The sequence below is a fragment of the Ambystoma mexicanum genome, chromosome 6q (genome assembly GCF_040938575.1).
Source record: "Ambystoma mexicanum isolate Mex_15411 chromosome 6q, UKY_AmexF1_1, whole genome shotgun sequence".
NCBI classification, from domain to species: Eukaryota; Metazoa; Chordata; class Amphibia; order Caudata; family Ambystomatidae; genus Ambystoma; species Ambystoma mexicanum.
In genome coordinates, this window is record NC_090937.1 from 369,996,648 (window position 1) to 370,012,144 (window position 15,497).

The following is a 15,497-nucleotide window of genomic DNA, read 5'->3' on the forward strand; positions in this document are numbered from 1 at the left end:
ACCGTTGTTTCCCTTATACTTTTCATGACCAGGTAAGTGGACCCACCCATACATTGGTGGATTGATAGCAAAACGTTTTACTGTGCCCTATTTTAGAAGGCTATATACTTTATTGAGCAGCTATAGGCTTTACATTCACAGTAATCACTAAAGATCACATGTTTATGCAATTTATTGGACTAAGCAAAAAAAATATGCTGTGATGAAATGTAGAGTCTCACTGTGGTGAACATGTGTGTGTTCCTGTTTATGACTATAAAGGGGCTTAATGGTGTAAGTGTAGGCTCTTGCTATTGCAGTGATGCAACTGTGACCCATGTCAGTGTTGCTGTCAAGTAGTAAACCTGCCAGATGCTCAATGGTAGAGATTTCTCTTGCCATAAACTGCAGAGATTTCACTCTTGAAATCTATGCATCAGGTTTAGTGTTCATTAAGAAATTCTGAAATCCTCCGCTGATAGTGTCGTTGAACCTGCAGGTTTTTATTATGGTATGCAACAACATTAATTAACAAAACATAGAAAATAACAAATGTTGTTATAGAGGATGTAGGCTAATTCTCTGGTCTCTTTTAAGGTCTGACAAAACCTCAGCTCCCCAGACAGATCCTTTCCAGATCCCTCTCACTTTCCCCAGTATGGACAATGCACCCTCATTGTGATCGTGACATTCCTGCAAGACAAACAGAATCAAGATGTCGGTCTCCAAATACAAGGCCAGGGCTTAAAGTGGGCCGGGGCCTGTCGGGGCTGAGCCCCAGCAGGCTCCGAAATTTCGTTTTGAAGCGGGGCCCTGCCGGGGCCCACTAATCTCCCCTGGCAGGCCCGAACACTACACGAAAAGGCATTTTTTTCCACAGCCTGAAGCTCTCGCTCGTGAGCGAGAGCTTCAGGTTTCAGAAAAAAATGCCTTTTAGCCATAATGGTGGCGCCACACCTGCGAGGCATCCCTTTAATCAAGTGATGCACGTGGGCCGGCGCCACCATTATGGAGAAAACGTGAGGCCGCTGGAGGCAGAGCCCTTGCTTTCTAAATACTGAAGCTTCCGCGGATTCGCGGGAGTTTCAGTCTTTAGAAAAAAGGTCTATGCTTCCAGTGGGCTCACCCTTTCAGCCTTCATGGTGACGCTGCCCCTCCCCAGCTGGCGAGGGGCAGCACCACCATTAAGGCTGAATAGGCGAGGCGCTGTCCCCTGCCAGGCAAGCCTATACAAAATAAATTCAGAGATCAGCACCCTCTCCCACAACGGGGAGAATTCTCCCTAACACTCGCCCCCCCCAGACTAAGGGACAGGAGGATTTAATCCACTCCTGGATGAATCTCATACCTCTAGTCGATGACATGCATCCTAGAGAGACCATCTGCATTTTGGTGGTGACACCCTGACCTGTGCTCAATGGTGAAATCAAACCCTTGCAGGCAGATCGACCATCTCAATAGTTTTAGGATTTCCCCTTTCATTTGTATTAACCATCTCAAGGGTTGGTGGTCAGTCTGAATGACAAAAGTAGAACCATACAAGTACGTCCTAAACTTCTTCAGAGCCCACACGATAGCAAAGCACTCTCTTTCCATTGTTGCCCACCTTGTTTCAGGATCCTTCAGCTTGCGGCTGATGAAGCAAACGGGGTGCTCCTGTCAGGGAGAATTCTCTGTTTAGGCTGAATTTCCTAACCTAGTGAGTCCCCCAGCAGCTTTGCTGGATTTCTGGAGTTTGTTTTTTTCCATCCTGCCAAGAGTGAGACTCTTTTTCTCCCACTCTTGGACATGAATGTGTGTAATTCCTTTGAATGTCAATGTGTTCTATGGGCTATGGGGTCTTTTACTCCATAGGTTCTCATATGTTTTTCTATGTGTGTTACACCGCACCCTATGTGCCGTAGCACTCGGGCGTCCTCGCGGACCTCCATCATAGACTCCATACCCGGGGACTGACTACTGTCTCCCCGGGCATGTAAAGTCACAATTGGCTTTACTAGACCTAACTTTGCTAACAGAACTAGTACAAACCATCCTATTGTGGACGTACTAGTAGGGGTAATTCGATTACTCCTGGGTCTGTTATTCGAGGGGGCACTGTCCCGTCCCCCCTCGTCGAGTTTTGGCTGGTGGCAGTGGAAACTACTTGTTATATTCGACCCCGAATATAACCCTATGGGATTCTTCCTATTGTAGGATATTGATAATTCTTTTCGTTAATCTCTAACATACCACCGGTCTACTTATCTTAAATAAGACTGTCGGATGGTATTTTCTGCCAGAACTCGGTTTTTAAAATGGCGTCTGTGTTCGTCTCTGTGACTCCTAAACCAAAGGTTGAGCCCTTTGTTCCACTTTTGGCGGGCTTCTGTACAGAGACCCTCCAAAGTGGTGCCATTCTGTCTGGGTTACCACAGGGGGTTTAGGCACCCTGGACCGAGTTGCCATGCCAACTCCAGTCGCACTCTGGTGTGAATGGCCCAAGTGGTGAGCCTCCACGCTCACCACTTAGCGTGTTTTGATTGACAGCTAGGCTTAATGAATGGGGGTTTTCTGCATAAAAGCAGGGCTTTTGGGACTGGATCTTCAGAAGTCGCCACAGGACCTAAGAATCTGACGAGGGTAAAGCTGAGCCGACCTGCAACGACGACACCTCCGGTGGAGCCCTGCTGAACCGACTCACCACTTCCCAACGACAGAGGAGATCTCCCTGCCGGAGAGTCTCTTCCCCTGACTGGTGGGACCAACCAGTCACCTTTGCTTTTTCTTCGCTCGAGGACACAGTGGTCGAATCGCCCGTGCAGAGCACCTCGTCAACCGGATAGCCACTACCCCTGTACCACGACCAAAAGGTGGTGCCTTGTGACGGAGCATTCCGCGGCTGGTCTCTTCCCTGGTGGTGCACCGGACTTCACTTTTCTTCGACGACGAGATCATCTCTATTCTTGGCAAAGACCCGTCGTGCATCCACCACCAGGAACAACTCCCCCCGCCGGAGTTGACTCTCGACAAACAAGGTACCGTACCCGCCTGGCTTCCCTTTCTGCTGGATAGAGTGAGGTGTCTGAATCCTCGCCTTCCATTGGGTCGCCTCCAAGCGTTCGCTAACTTTCTGTTCTGAACTGGTCCAACCTTTCCATAACAATTTGCGATAAAGACTCGAAGCGTATTTCCACTGAGACAGTTTTGGGACATATCGCCTTGCCTCTCTCCGAGTGGGCCTGGCCTCTGAACTTTGTGATCTGCAGTAGACCCTGCCTTACTTGCCTTGCATTTGTCCGTAAAGTATTGGTACCGAGTTGATTTCATAACCTGCCTTATTTTTCTCTCCCGTCCTAACGAATACTAGAGTGCCATCTAGGTTAAAGCATACACCTCTGTCTGCAAATAAGTGATGCCGGTGAACCTAGACTTGTCGAACTATAGTTAGGGGGATTGATCTTTGTCTTCGTATAGTAATTGTGATTGTTTGCCGTATTAGTGCCAGAGTGTTTTCTATAGATGTGTTGTTATAAATAAATACCCTTATATCTTTATACCGAAGCCTTGTTCCGTGTTTGCTTGTTCTACTGTGTGAATTGCCCTATATTGTATACTCCACATATTGCCTAACTCTTCTTGAGGGAAGTCTGACTGCTCAGCCACAGCTACCACGTGAATCTGTGTGGTACAGACTGCTACCAAGTGGGTTTAAAGCCAAACACCTTTAGTCCTAAATCTTTTTCAGTGGTCCCAGAGCGAACTGCACAGGTTTCCGCCTAACAGCTCCCTACCTTTCCCATCCAGTTGACTGAGTACGGCACCTATCCCTACATTTGAAGCATATATCTGCACAATGAAGTGTTGGCGGTAATCAGGAGCTCTAAGTCCTGGGGCTTGGCAAAGAGCCTTTTTCAGGTTTTCAAAAGCCTGATTGCACTCCTCGTTCCATCTAACCTTTTTAGGAAATTTGGGCGAGGAGATGACATTCAGTGGAGAAGCTATGGTCCCATAGTTCTCTATGAAATTCCTTTAATAGCCAGTGAGGCCTAGGAAGGCTCTCACTTGGGTTTGAGTAGTAGGTGTTGTCCAATTTTTCACAGCTTCAATCTTAGTGAGCAAAGGCCTTATTTCTCCACCTCCTACCTCATGTCCAAGATAGACTACCTTACTCTGTCCAATTTGGCATTTACTCGCCTTTATGGTCAGATTGGCTCGTCCAAGAGCCTGCAAAACATCTCTCAGGTGGGTTACATGTTCTTCCCAGGAATTGCTGAACACTGCTATGTCATCCAAGTATTTCATGCAGAAGTCCTCCATCCCATTCAGAACCTGGTTTACCATCCGTTGAAACATAGCAGGTGCATTCTTTAATCCGAAAGGCATTACCTTAAACTGGTATAAGCCAACGGGGGTAGGGTAGAAAATGCAGTTTTCTCCTTGGCATGGTCTGTCAGGGCTATTTGCCAATAGCCTGACGTCAAGTCAAATGTGCTGAGGAACTTGGTGGCGCCAAGTTTATCCACCAACTCATCTCTTCTTGGCAAAGGGTGGGCATCAGTCTTGGTGACTGCATTAAGAGCTCTATAATCCACACAGAATCTAAGCTCTTTAGATCCAGCCTTTGGTACTAACACAACTGGGCTAGACCATGGACTAGCAAAGGGCTCTATTACCCCGAGATCAAGCATCTATCTTGCTGACCTCATCTTTGATGTGGGTTCGTACGTTTTCTGACATTCGGTATCCTCTGCTTTTGACTGGCAGACAGTCACCAGTGAGTATGTCATGCTGGCCCCAAGGGGTCAAGCCTGGCGAAAGCGAGAACAGAGAGGCAAACTGATTCAGCATAGATTTGCACTCTTCTTGTTGCTCGGGTGTCAGATTGGAGGAGAGATTTACTCCTTGATTTTTTTTGTCTAAAGGTAAGCCTCTGAGGAGATCTGGAAGAGCTTCACTCTCTTCTTCTTCCTCGGATGATGCTAGAAGCAACACTCCTACATCAGGTCGGGAGACATACGCTTTGAGTCGGTTGGTGTGGAAGACTGTCAGAGCTTCCTTGGGATTTCCCAAGTCCACCAGATAGTTGACCTCTCCGAGTTTACCCACCACTCTGAAGGGTCCCATCCATTTGTCTTGCAAGGCCCTCTGCCTTGTGGGGATCATAATGCAAAGGAGCTGGTCTTGAGCGAACTCAACCATGTTAGCCTTTTGATCGTGCCAGTGCTTGACCAATGCTTGTCCAGCTTTCAAGTTATCGCTTGCTTCCGTCGTCATGTGTGACATTCTCCTTCGGAGACCTATCACATAGTCAGTCACTCTGACTGGCTTGGGGCAGGAGCACTCTCCAGCCCCTCCTTAATCAGGGCCAATTGACCTCTGACGGGATGACCATAGAGAAGTTCCAAGGGAGAATAACCTACTCCCTCCTGAGGGACTTCTCTATAAGCAAATAGAAGGCATGGCAGTAGAAGGTCCCACTTACGCTTAAAGGGTTCCTCTAAAGCACCTATCATGCTCTTCATGGTTCGGTTGAACCGTTCTATCAACCCATTGGTTTGTGGGTTGAGAACTTGTAAGTAACTCCACAGGTTTTCCATATGGCTTTCATGTAGTGGGACATAAAGTTTGACCCCCTGTCAGAGATTACTTCCTTAGGAAACCCGACCCTGGTAAAAATACCAAGGAGGGCCTTAGCCACAGCCAGAGCTGTAACAGTCCTCATAGGAATTGCCTCAGGATACCTAGTAGCATGGTCTACTACAACAAGTATAAACCTGTTGCCTGAGGAGGTTGGAGGATCAAGGGGACCAACAATGTCAATCCCTACTCTCTCAAACGGGACTCCCACAACTGGGAGAGGCACTAAAGGTGCCACATTCTTGGAGCCAACCTTACTAGAGGTCTGGCAGGCGTGGCAGCTCCTGCAGTGTTTTTCTACTTCGGCCCCCATCTTTGGCCAATAGAAGTGGAGAGAGAGCCTTTCCTTAGTCTTCTTGAAACTCAAGTGACCAGCCAAAGGAATCTCATGGGCTAACTGCAAGAACTGTGGTCTGTTCTCTTGGGGTTACTACAAGCCGCTTGTAGTCTCCAGGTGCAGACTCGGTCGGTTCACTGTAGAAGAGGCCATCCTCCCAGTGCAACCTGTATTTCCCAGGCTCTTGCCCTTCAGCCTTAGCTTCTGCCTGGTGGTGAAGACCTTCCAGAGTTGGACATTCTCTCTGTCCCTTACTGAAGTCTGCCCTGCTGGGTCCACCTTCTGCCAGTAAAGACTGCAGCTCAGGATGGTCAACAGGATCCAGATCTCCAATGAGTTCCTGGCCTTCCATTAGCTCTTCCTCAGAGTCTAATTCTACCACACAGGGTTGTACCTCCCTCTCAGCCTCAGCTGGAGGTGGAGTTACGGGTGTAACTTTGGACAACCACGGGGAAGTCCTTGTTGGCTGCACTGAAATGCGGGCTGCTGGTTTCGGGGTAGAAGTCTTAGGTTTCCCTTTTGCTTCTGATTTCTTCGAGACAGCTGCCGACAATTCCAGTGGAGCAGGAGTGATCTCTTTCTTCATCATCTCCTGGAGAGTACTGCGCATGGTCCTCTCTCTTGCAGGTCTGGTCAGCTCCTGTAACCGTTTACTAGGAGGTCTGGGAGTATGCGATACAACTCAGAGAGTTTTCAAATCGTTACCCAACAGTACGCGTCCTGGTACCTCACTCTGTATGCTGACAGGTATCTTTACAGTCATGTCGTTACACTGGATGAGAACTGGTAATTGGGGAAGCATCTGCACAGGCCCTCCAGCTAACTTGGTGAGGCGTTTGGGTGCCTTAGCAACATCCTCAGCCTGAAAAAACGATGTATCCACCACAGTTATGCTGGCCCCAGTGTCCCTAATGGCAGGAGTCTCCTGACCATTCACCTGGACACTGTCCTTATAATACTCTTTAGTATTATCGGGGATAGAATTATAGACATCTAAATTCTGTTGTTCCCACAACCCCAGAGATACTAAAGAAACGCTGGCTGAGACTCCAATGGGTTCATCAGCTAGCAGTAGAAAGTTTCCACTTGCCATTTGGACTTCCTCCTCTGGAGCGAAGGCTAAGGAGACAAGCTGGACCCTGAAGGTGTACCCTTACATCTGGGATCTCCTTTCACGTGGTCAGTCGAGCCACAAACAAAGCATTTACCGAATGCTTTCTGGAATGGTGGCTTGTTCTGGCCTCCTTCCAGTTTGGCACCAGAAGACACACTATTCTGCTTTGGTTTTCCCTGTGGCTTACCCTTCTGGTTTTGTTTGGGGCCCTCTTTGGAATATGAGTTATTCGAATTCTCTTTTGAATCTTTTTTAGGCTGTTTTCCCTCATCCTTTTTCTGAGTTGCCCCTGAATCCTTATGAGTAGCCCTGTTGGCAACCCATAAGTCAGCAGCCTTAGCCAGCTTCCGGGAAGCCAATTCCTTCGAATCAGCCAAGTGCTGTCTGAGCTCAGGAGAACAGGCATCATAAATCGACTCCAACATAAAAAGATTCTTCATACCCTCATAAGTGTTCACTTTGTAACCCTTAATCCATCCCTCTAAGTTTTTCAACCCTTCACTCACCCAGGTAGCCCAAGGGGTTCCATCATGCTTTTTGAGGGTTCTAAACCTCTTAAGATACTGGGAAGGGGTCTTCCCAAATGTAGCTATCAAAGCTAGATTCACACTTTCGTAATCCGTCTTATCCGCCTCCCCCAACTCCATTACCACATCAGTCGCAAAAGGGGGGAGGCTAGAGAACAACCAGGGAAGTAAGTCATTCCCAGTGATGTCCTGGAGCCCATGATTGTACTCAAACAGTTTTAACCAATCCAACACATCCAATCTCGGTTCACACATACCCACTAATTGCTTCGGCATCCGGGGTCTTTTGGGACTGGAGCTCCTAGAGGAACCAGAGGAGAGTGCCTACTGCTCCGTCACAAGGCACCACCTTTTGGTCGCGGTACAGGGGTAGTGGCTATCCGGTTGCCGAGGTGCTCTGCACGGGCAATTCGACCACTGCGTCCTGGAGCGAAGAAAAAGCAAAGGTGACTGGTTGTTCCCACCAGTCAGGAGAAGAGACTCTCCGGCAGGGAGATCTCCTCTGTTGTCGGGAGGTGGTGAGTCGGTTCAGCAGGGCTCCACCAGAGGTGTCGTCATTGCAGGTCGGCTCAGCTTTACCCTCGTCGGATTCTTAGGTCCTGTGGCGACTTCTGAAGATCCAGTCCCAAAAGCCCTGCTTTTATGCAGAAAACCCCCATTCATTCAGCCTAGCTGTCAATCAAAACATGCTAAGTGGTGATCGAGGAGGCTCACCACTTGGGCCAATCACACCAGAGTGCGACCGGAGCTGGTAAGGCAACTCAGTCCAGGGTGCCTAAACCCCCCCTCACACTCCTGTGGTAACCCAGACAGAATGGCACCACTTTGGAGGGTCTCTGTACAGAAGCCCGCCAAAAGTGGAACAAAGGGCTCAACCTTTGGTTTAGGAGTCACAGAGACGAACACAGACGCCATTTTAAAAACCGAGTTCTGGCAGAAAATACCATCCGATAAACTTATTTAAGATAAGTAAACCGGTGGCATGTTAGAGACTAACGGGAAAAAAGGTATTCATCTCCAACAATGGGAAGAATCCCATAGGGTTATATTCGGGGTCGAACATAACAAGTAGTTTCCACTGCCACCAGCCAAAACTCGACGAGGGGGGACGGGACAGTGCCCCCTCGAATAACAGACCCTGGAGTAATCGAATTACCCCTACTAGTACGTCCACAATAGGACGGTTTGTACTAGTTCTGTTAGTAAATTTAGGTATAGTAAAGCCAAATGGGACTTTACATGCACGGGGAGACAGTAGTCAGTCCCCGGGTATGGAGTCTATGATGGAGGTCCACTAGGACGCCCAGTGTTACGGCACGTAGGGTGCGGTGTAACACACATAGAAACACATATGAAACCCTATGGAGTAAAAGACCCCATAGCCCATAGAACACATTGACATTCGAAGGAATTACACACATTCATGTCCAAGAGTGGGAGAAAAAGAGTCTCACTCTTGGCAGGATGGAAAAAAAAACTCCAGAAATCCAGCAAAGCTGCTGGGGGACTCACTAGGTTAGGAAATTCATCCTAAACAGAGAATTCTCCCTAACAGTGCCCCTGGATGCTGGGGGGTGGGGATGGTGGTAGACATGAGTGGGGGCCTGGTGGAGGGTGCCCATTGTGGCTGGGGGCTGGGGGTGGTGGTAGACATGAGTGGGGGCCTGGTGGAGGGTGCCCCTGGTGGCTAGGGGGTGGGGGTGCAGGGAGACATGAGTTGGACATGAGTGGGGGCCTGGTGGAGGCTGCCCCTGCACTGCTGGGGGGTGGGGGTGATGGGAGACATGAGTGGGGGCCTGGTGGAGGCTGGCCCTGGTGGCTGGGCGGTGGGGGTGGTGGGTGACATGAGTGGGGGCCTGGTGGAGGCTGCCCCTGCACTGCTGGGGGGTGGGGGTGGTGGTAGACATGAGTGGGGGCCTGGTGGAGGCTGCCCCTGCACTGCTGGGGATTGGGGTGCAGGGGGACATGTGTGGGGTCATGGTGGAGGATGCCCCTGCACTGCTGGGGGGTGGGGGGGTGGGAGACATGAGTGGGGGCCTGGTGGAGGGTGCCCCTGGTGGCTGGGGGGTGGGGGTGGTGGTAGACATGAGTGGGGGCCTGGTGGAGGCTGCCCCTGCACTGCTGGGGGGTGGGGGTGCAGGGGGACATGAGTGGGGGCCTGGTGGAGGCTGCCCCTGGTGGCTGGGGATGGGGGTGGTGGTAGACAAGAGTGGGGGCCTGGTGGAGGGTGCCCCTGGTAGCTGGGGGGTGGGGGTGGTGGTAGACATGATTGGGGGCCTGGTGGAGGCTGCCCCTGCACTGCTGGGGGGTGGGGGTGCAGGGGGACATGAGTGGGGGCCTGGTGGAGGCTGCCCCTGCACTGCTGGGGGGTGGGGGTGCAGGGGGACATGAGTGGGGGCCTCGTGGAGGGTGCCCCTGGATGCTGGGGGGTGGGGGTGGTGGTAGACATGAGTGGGGGCCTGGTGGAGGGTGCCCCTGGTTTCTGAGGGTGGGGGTGGTGGAAGACATGATTGGGGGCCTGGTGGAGGCTGCCCCTGCACTGCTGGGGGGTGGGGGTGCAGGGGGACATGAGTGGGGGCCTGGTGGAGGCTGCCCCTGCACTGCTGGGGGGTGGGGGTGCAGGGGGACATGAGTGGGGGCCTCGTGAGGGTGCCCCTGGATGCTGGGGGGGGTGGGGGTGGTGGTAGACATGAGTGGGGGCCTGGTGGAGGGTGCCCCTGGTGGCTGGGGTGGGGGTGGTGGTAGACATGAGTGGGGGCCTGGTGGAGGCTGCCCCTGCACTGCTGGGGGGTGGGGGTGCAGGGGGACATGAGTGGGGGCCTGGTGGAGGCTGCCCCTGCAATGCTGGTGGGTGGTGGTCCAGGGGGACATGTGTGGGGGCCTGGTGGAGGCTGCCCCTGCACTGCAGGGGGGTGGGGGTGGTGGGAGACATGAGTGGGGGCCTGATGGAGACTGCCCCTGGACTGCTGGGGGGTGGGGGTGGTGGGAGACATGAGTGGGGGCCTGGTGGAGGGTGCCCCTGGTGGCTGGGGTGTGGGGTTGGTGGTAGACATGAGTGGGGGCCTGGTGGAGGATGCCCCTGCACTGCTGGAGGGTGGGGGTGATGGGAGACATGAGTGGGGGCCTGGTGGAGGCTGCCCCTGGTGGCTGGGGGGTGGGGGTGGTGGGAGACATGAGTGCGGGTCTGGTGGAGGCTGCCCCTGCACTGCTGGGGGGTGGGGGTGATGGGAGACATGAGTGGGGGCCTGGTGAAGGGTGCCCCTGGTGGCTGGGGGGCAGGGTTGGTGGTAGACATGAGTGGGGGCCTGGTGGAGGATGCCCCTGCACTGCTGGGTGGTGGGGGTGATGGGAGACATGAGTGGGGGCCTGGTGGAGGCTGCCCCTGGTGGCTGGGGGGTGGGGGTGGTGGGAGACATGAGTGCGGGCCTGGTGGAGGCTGCCCCTGCACTGCTGGGGGGTGGGGGTGATGGGAGACATGAGTGGGGGCCTGGTGGAGGGTGCCCCTGCACTGCTGGGGGGTGGGGGTGGTGGGAGACATGAGTGGGGGCTTGGTGGAGGGTGACACTGGTGGCTGGGGGTTGGGGGTGGTGGTAGACATGAGTGGGGGCCTGGTGGAGGGTGCTCCTGGTGGCTGGGGGTGGGGTGCAGGGAGACATGAGTTAGACATGAGTGGGGGCCTGGTGGAGGCTGCCCCTGCACTGCCTGGGGATGGGGGTGGTGGTAGACATGAGTGGGGGCCTGGTGGAGGGTGCCCCTGGTGGCTGGGGGCTGGGAGTGCAGGGAGACATGAGTGGGGGCCTGGTGGAGGCTGCCCTTGCACTGCTGGGGGGTGGGGGGTGCAGGGGGACATGAGTGGGGGCCTGGTGGAGGATGCCCCTGGTGGCTGGGGGGTGGGGTGGTTGTAGACATGAGTGGGGGCCTGGTGGCGGCTGCCCCTGCACTGCTGGGGGGTGGGGGTGCAGGGGGACATGAGTGGGGGCCTCGTGGAGGCTGCCCCTGTACTTCTGGGCGGTGGGAGTGGTGGGAGACATGAGTGGGGGCCTGGTGAAGGCTGCCCCTGCACTGCTGGGGGGTGAGGGTGGTGGGAGACATGAGTGGGGGCCTGGTGGAGGCTGCCCCTGGTGGCTGGGGGGTGGAGGTGCAGGGAGACATGAGTTGGACATGAGTGGGGGCCTGGTGGAAGGTGCCCCTGGTGGCTGGGGGTGGGGGTGGTGGTAGACATGAGTGGGGCATGGTGGAGGCTGCCCCTGCACTGCTGGGGGGTGGGGATGCAGGGGGACATGTGTGGGGGCCTGGTGAAGGCTGCCCCTGCACTGCTGGGGGGTGGGGGGGCGTGGGAGACATGAGTGGGGGCCTGGTGGAGGCTGCCCCTGCACTGCTGGGGGGTGCTGGGAGACAATAGTGGGGGCCTGGTGGAGGGTGCCCCTGGTGGCTGGGGAGTGGGGGTGGTGGTAGACATGAGTGGGGGCCTGGTGGAGGCTGCCCCTGCACTACTGGGGGGTGGGGGTGCAGGGGGACATGAGTGGGGCCTGGTGGAGGCTGCCCCTGCACTTCTGGGGGGTGGGAGTGGTGGGAGACATGATTGGGGGACTGGTGAAGGCTGCCCCTGCACTGCTGGGGGGTGGGGGTGGTGGGAGACATGAGTGGGGGCCTGGTGGAGGCTGCCCCTGGTGGCTGGGGGGTGGGGGTGCAGGGCGACATGAGTTGGACATGAGTGGGGGCCTGGTGGAGGCTGCCCCTGAACTGCTGGGCGGTGGGGGTGATGGGAGACATGAGTGGGGGCCTGGTGGAGGGTGCCCCTGGTGGCTGGGGGGTGGGGGTGGCGGTAGACATGAGTGGGGGCCTGGTGGAGGGTGCCCCTGGTGGCTCGGGGTGGGGGTGGTGGTAGACATGAGTGGGGCCTGGCGGAGGCTGCCCCTGCACTGCTGGGGGGTGGGGATGCAGGGGACATGAGTGGGGGCCTGGTGGAGGCTGCCCCAGCACTGCTGGGGGGTGGGGTGCAGGGGGACATGTGTGGGGGCCTGGTGAAGGCTGCCCCTGCACTGCTGGGGGGTGGGGGTCGTGGGAGACATGAGTGGGGGCCTGGTGGAGGCTGCCCCTGCACTGCTGGGGGGTGGTGGGAGACAATAGTGGGGGCCTGGTGGAGGGTGCCCCTGGTGGCTGGGGGGTGGGGGTGGTGGTAGACATGAGTGGGGGCCTGGTGGAGGCTGCCCCTGCACTACTGGGGGGTGGGGGTGCAGGGGGACATGAGTGGGGGCCTGGTGGAGGCTGCCCCTGCACTTCTGGGGGGTGGGAGTGGTGGGAGACATGAGTGGGGGCCTGGTGAAGGCTGCCCCTGCACTGCTGGGGGGTGGGGGTGGTGGGAGACATGAGTGGGGGCCTGGTGGAGGCTGCCCCTGGTGGCTCGGGGGTGGGGGTGCAGGGAGACATGAGTTGGACATGAGTGGGGGCCTGGTGGAGGCTGCCTCTGCACTGCTGGGGGGTGGGGGTGATGGGAGACATGAGTGGGGGCCTTTTGGAGGGTGCCCCTGGTGGCTGGGGGGTGGGGTGGTGGTAGACATGAGTGGGGGCCTGGTGGAGGGTGGCCCTGGTGGCTGGGGGGTGGGGTGGTGGTAGACATGAGTGGGGGCCTGGTGGAGGGTGCCCCTGGTGGCTGGGGGTGGGGGTGGTGCTAGACATGAGTGAGGGCCTGGTGGAGGCTGCCCCTGCACTGCGGGGGGGTGGGGGTGCAGGGGGACATGAGTGGGGGCCTGATGGAGGCTGCCCCTGCACTGCTGGGGTGTGGGGGTGCAGGGGGACATGTGTGGGGGCCTGGTGGAGGCTGCCCCTGCACTGTTGGGGGGTGGGGGTGGTGGGAGACATGAGTGGGGGCCTGGTGGAGGCTGCCCCTGCACTGCTGGGTGGTGTGGGTGGTGGGAGACATGAGTGGGGGCCTGGTGAAGGGTGCGCCTGGTGGCTGGGGTGTGGGGGTGGTGGTAGACATGAGTGGGGGCCTGGTGGAGGCTGCCCCTGCACTGCTGGGGGGTGGGGGTGATGGGAGACATAAGTGGGGGCCTGGTGGAGGCTGCCCCTGGTGGCTGGGGGGTGGGGGTGGTGGGAGACATGAGTGGGGGCCTGGTGGAGGCTGCCCCTGCACTGCTGGGGAGTGGGGGTGATGGGAGACATGAGTGGGGGCCTGGTGGAGGGTGCCCCTGCACTGCTGGGGGGTGGGGGTGGTGGGAGACATGAGTGGGGGCCTGGTGGAGTGTGCCCCTGGTGGCTGGGGGTGGGGGTGGTGGTAGACATGAGTGGGGGCGTGGTGGAAGGTGCCCCTGGTGGCTGGGGGGTGGGGGTGGTGGTAGACATGAGTGGGGGCCTGGTGGAGGCTGCCCCTGGTGGCTGGGGGGTGGGGGTGCAGGGAGACATGTGTTGGTGATCAGTAGTGCAAGGTGACATGTGGGTTGGCTGGGGGGCATGGCCATGGTGGATGGGTTGCCTGTGGGACATGAGCAGGGGTGCAGGGTAGTCCCCTGTGGTGTGGGCTGCCTGCAGGGGTCGTGGAGGGTGTAGAGGGAACACCTGGGAGGACCCACACGGCCAAATCACATGTAGCATTCCCCGGCACCACCTAAATACACGTACCCTGCTTAAATCGCGTGTGAATCTTCCCGCGCACCTCGGAATACACGTACCCAGGCCAATCGCGTGTGGAACTTCCCGCGCACCCGAAGTACACGTACCCAGGCCAATCGCGTGTCGAACTTCCCGCGCATCCCGAAGTACACGTACCCAGGCCAATCACGTGTGGAACTTCCCGCGCACCCCGAAACACACGTACCCAGGCCAATCGCGTGTGGAACTTCCCGCGCACCCCGAAACACACGTACCCAGGCTAATCGCGTGTGGAACTCGTGTGGGACTTCCCGCGCACCCCGAAGTACACGTACCCAGGCCAATCGCGTGTGGGACTTCCCGCGCACCCCGAAGTACACATACCCAGGCCAATCGCATGTGGAAATTCCCGTGCATCCAGAAATACACGTACCCAGGCCAATCGCGTGTGGAACTTCCCGCGCACCCCGAAGTACACGTACCCAGGCCAATCGCGTGTGGAACTTCCCGCGCACCCAGAAGTACACGTACCCAGGCCAATCGCGTGTGGAACTTCCCGCGCACCCCGAAACACACATACCCAGGCTAATCACGTGTGGAACTTTCCGCGCACCCCGTAGTACATGTACCCAGGCTAATCGCATGTGGGACTTCCCGCGCACCCCGAAGTACACATACCCATGCCAATCGCGTGTGGGACTTCCTGCGCACCCAGGTACACACGCACATGCTATTTTTCACACAGCGGGTGTCCGTGTTTGTCGGTACCCCTTTGCACCTCATTTGTCCTAGAGGGCCACTGTATGGACCATTCATCATGGCTGTATATGGGTGCTTTTTGTTATCGCACATTTTGGTGCACATTTTTTTCAGGCGCAGGGACGCTACAGCCTGCTTTCTTGTGGCGTACTTGTTTGGCCCTGTGCGCGTCTTTGACCATGCGCTGGTTTGCCCTATTTGATTCCATGAATACGGGTTGTAGGCGAGCGTGTGGCCGTTCCACGCACTTGTCTCCTGTACTTCCCCTGTGACGCCCATATTTTCACGCGTTGTTCCCCATTCTGAATGTTACGCCCCGTGTTCCGCCTACTTTTGTGAGGTGCGCCGCGCTATGTGCGATTTCGCAGTGGCCGTGGCGCACGCTGTTGGATGACCTGTGCGCCGGTGTGCGCGGTGCACATTTTCAGCACACATCCAATGTTTTTCTTGCGCATGGACTTCCATGAATCGATGTGCGCTGGTTTCCCTGCGGTTTTCGCACTTTTACTGCGATTCGCACGTTTTGGCACCTCTGCGCGGGAATTTTCGGCGCACATTAATTCCATGAAGC